Raw genomic sequence first — 4,648 nt, forward strand, 5'->3', positions numbered from 1 at the left:
TAAACTGATTTGGATCAGTTTTCACAATTCCTAAACACGCTTAGGATTTTAGAGAGAAGTTCAAGGGGAGAAAAAAAGCAGAAGTTCAAGCGTTCGTTCAAGGTTCTTGCGATCTTCGAGAAATTTCACCAAGGATTTTATCCTTACGAGGTATGTAAGCTTTCATAGTGATTTGTTTGTTCACTCTCACGCCAATCATGAGTTTGTTGAGTTAATTTCATTCATGACAATCTATGAATTGAGGTTCTTGATGAGTTTCTTGAAGTTTCGTTCTTAAATCTTTAATATGGATTGATGAGTTCTTGAGGTGAATGTTATGAGTTTGAGAGTTTCTTTTGAGTATATATTCGTTTACTTATATTTTCTAATGTTATGAGTATATTAGAAAATGATCATTCATAATATTACTAATGTCATGAATTATCATGCGAAGCGTTGGTAAGTTATCTAGTTATATATAATGTTTTAGCCCTAAATTTTTTATTTGACATTTATAGCAATACTTGTGGACTTATATAATAATCTCAAAATCAAAAAGAAAATCAAATGCCTCCTACCCGATTGATATTATTGTAGTACTAACAAAAACATGACTTCTTGTGACAAAATAAAGAAATATAAATTTAATTCTAAATTTGAAATAAAGTTGACTCATGAAAAATTAAAATAGTATTACAACAATAGAAATTTTGTTGTCTTTTCTTGTTACATTACTCTCAAAGACAACTGCTTCAACATTGATTTTCAAAATAAATAATTGCATTTTATAGCATATTAATGCCTAATCAAACATATGAAAACTCTAATCCTGACCATTGAAACTTTTCTTCAATGATATGATTGAGTTTATCACTCATCTCTGTAGTAAAATAATTCTTTCAATCTCCAATTTCTCCTCTACGAAAGAAAAATTTATATGCCTCTCCAGTTAGAAACTTTCCATTTGTATTCAACTCCAAATTGCTCAAATTCTCAAATCTATACATTTTTAATATCTCATCCACCACTCCAGAAGTTTCTTCCTCTATGGAAAATGGACACTCCATGAATTCAGCCAAGCATTTAAGGTCAATTTTTGGTTCCTTCTTAATTTCTTGATACATTAAGAAAAGTGTTTTGTTATGATTTTCTATGCTTTGTTTCCAATAATCCAATACGTGATTCCAAAATGGACCATAAATGCTCGCCCCCTTACAAAAAAGAAAAAACTTTTCTTTAATGGAGTATCTTTTTAATGAAGTAATAAATTATTTGTAAAATGCCACATAGAAATAAACGTGTCTCAAGGATTCCTACATAAGTAAACAAGTTTGGTTTTTGAATCCTGGACTAATTTTGGTAATGAAGCAAAGGGCACATGAGTTGACAAGAGTCTAGGTGAAGTTAAAGTTGAAAATTCAAGGAATCGGCCATCAATAGAGAGTGGATTCTCCAAGAATGGAACAAGAAGATGAGGGTTCTCGACAAGTAAAGGGTGATTAGGTTCAAAAATAGGATGTTTCATTCGATTCACTAGAGCGAATAGAAGCGATTTTAACCAAGTAGTTCCTGGTTTTGGAGTTGTAACAAGAATGACATCATTATCTTGAGCTTGAAATTGTTGTTGACATGCAATGACATCTTGGAGAAATTTTATTGGTACCCAAAAACCTTGATAATTGTAGGCATATGATCCAAGCCATCCTTTTTCTTTTGGTAGGGTAGAGAGCAATTTCTTACTCTCTTCACTTAGGTTATCCTCTTCTAAATATTCGGGAGGAGAAGTTTTCATGATTTTTAGGGTTGAGTGTTTTGTTCAAGTTTGGGACTTTTATAACAGATAATTCTGAATAATACACCGACTACCCATGTGATTGTTTAGTCATACACATCACGTGAGCTCACTACTTCACTTTTTTCATGTCTTTCTATTAATAAAAATTACTTTGATTCACTTATTTTAGTTATCTAGAGAGTTCTATTAATGTGAGTGTGTCAGAATAGTTAGCGAGACAATCAAAATTCATATTAATTTCAAGATGAATTTTTTGGTATTTATTATATCACTATTCTTTAATTTATAACCATAAAAATCTAATCAAAAACAACAAAAAAATAATCCAATTTAACTATATACTTCCTCTGTTACTTTAATTACCCTTGATAAACTGTGCACTCTTTTAAAAGAAAATATAAATGACGTGAATGTTTTACTATAATATCCATATTAATTTATATATAGCTTTAATAGACTAAGGACCTATTTGGGAAATTGAATTATTAATGTTAAGGATAAATTTTTAAACAATTGTCTTTTTCTTGTTTGCTAAAGTAAACAAGTAAAAGTAAAAAATTATTTTTATACGATGTACAAATAAAATTGAATGAAATGAGTATATAATACTCAATTTATTGAGTTTAGTAAAATATTTCACGTGTATTTAAAGCTTTATATTTTCTACCATGCTTTATGAAAACATGCATGAGTATATATATAGTGTTGTGCTTATTTTTTTTTAAATAATACTTGACTTTATTTGAAAATGAAAGAAAAAATTGAGATATGTCTGTGACGATTATCAGAGGCAGACTCAAAATTTGAGTGCAACAGAGTGTCGCTATCATTAGTACATCAATTGCCAGTGAAAATGTTTGGCGTACAATTCATAAAAACTAAATGATATTGATAGTAAAGTACAAACTTCTATATGTTTGAATATAATTAATTGGGTATAATATATTATAACAAAAGTACATCAACTATTCATAGTTGAAGTCGGCAAGTTATAATATTTTGCAAACATTCAATAATAGGGAAATCACACCCTTGACCCCTCCCATTAATAGAAATAAAGAATACATAAAAAGGGTATCATACCCCATATTCATCAGCGGCAAAATAAAATATGTTGTCTTGAACTCAATCGTTAATAAAATTATTGAGTGTATGATGAATTCAATTATGGATGATGCTCTTGGTTTAATGATTTAAGAGAATGGAAGAGTAGAAGAGTCAGTTCACCACCTCCAAATAAGGTAGGTATGTTCCTAATGATGGTGACTTTCATTATTTTATTATTTTCATCATACTCCCTCCATTTTACAAAGAATGGTCTAGTTTGACTTGACACGGAGTTTAAGAAAATAAAGAAGACTTTTGATCTTGTGGTCCTAAATTAAAGTTATGTCAAATGTACAAAATTACCCTTTAATCTTGTGGCCTTAAACATGCCACGTGGAAAGTTGAAATTAAAATGTTACCAAAAAGAGAAAGAGGTCATTCTTTTGAAACAGACTAAAAAGGAAATGAGGTCAGTCTTTTTAAAACGGAGGGAGTAATTACTATTGTAATTATCATCATAATTACTGTTGCAGTTATCATCACGCATAGAAGCATCAAAAATGAGTTTGTTATTCAAAAAGTCTTTAAATTCTACTAATAAAGTCTTTAATTTTGAAGGTACTTTATAATACAACAATTTTCAAGAACTATCATTACTGTAATGACCCGGTCGGTCATTTTTGGAAATCTTTATTAAATTTCCATTCTACTTGTAACAACCGGGTTCCGTCGTTATAGAAAAACCAACAAGGAAAATTTTTGGGTCGGAAAACTTTTTCGTAGTAACTTGAAATTTCCCAACCTAATCCAGATTTGGATGAAATCGGAGTCATTAAGGTGTAGGGAAATCTGGTAATAATAGGGTGATTTATTTACAATTATGATTACATAGGTGGATAGATAACTCGTTAAGGAATCCGTACGAATTTACGGAATTGAATTCGGTTATTTTCTTAGCGTGACATTACTATTAAAAATTGTTTATTTTTAGAATGACTTTTTAAAAATAGTTTTTCATAAAAGTGGTTTTGAAAAATAATAATTTGTGTTTGGTTAATTTATTTTGAAAAATGTTTTTGATAAATAAATTGTGTTTGAATACCGATTCGATCCGAGCTCTCTTATTGAGAATGCTCATTCAATGAGCATTCTCAATATTATGCCTTGAAGAGGACTCGAACCTCCACACTCTTTAGCACGAGATTTTGAGTCTCGCGTGTCTACCATTTCACCACCAAGGCATCTTGAAAGTGAATCGTATTCTATGGAAACTTACTAAGTGATCACTTTCAAATTCAGAGAAACCCTGGAATTAACAAAAATGGGCAATCCTGAGCCAAATCCTGTTTTCTGAAAACAAACAAAGATTCAGAAAAAAGGATAGGTGCAGAGACTCAATGGAAGCTATTCTAACTATTATTTTCCCTGGCGCAGCTGGGCCATCCTGGACTTGAACCAGAGACCTCGCCCGTGAAGTAAGTTATTTTCTGAGCGTCGTTGATTATAGGTGTGTTGTGAAATGAGGGTCTTGGAATTATTAAAATAACTCACTGGTTTCGTGCAAGCCGTTGGGCGGGATTTTTGCCGCCAGGGCGAGGCTATTGCAGCGGGGTGAGGGTCGCTGTGGCGGGTTCGATGCGACTTAAAGTCATAAATAAACCCCACACATGTTTTATTCTGCACTTTGCAATTGTGAGAGCTAGGAGACGACCCAAGACGAGTTCTTGACCATTTTTCACCATTCTTGAGGCTAAAGGTAAGGTTTTAACTCCCCAAATCCATTTTCTGATCTATAAAACATAATAGAATGGGTAATTATCAATGGGG

Source organism: Solanum tuberosum, unplaced genomic scaffold, assembly GCF_000226075.1.
Source record: "Solanum tuberosum cultivar DM 1-3 516 R44 unplaced genomic scaffold, SolTub_3.0 scf00138, whole genome shotgun sequence".
Taxonomy (NCBI): Eukaryota; Viridiplantae; Streptophyta; class Magnoliopsida; order Solanales; family Solanaceae; genus Solanum; species Solanum tuberosum.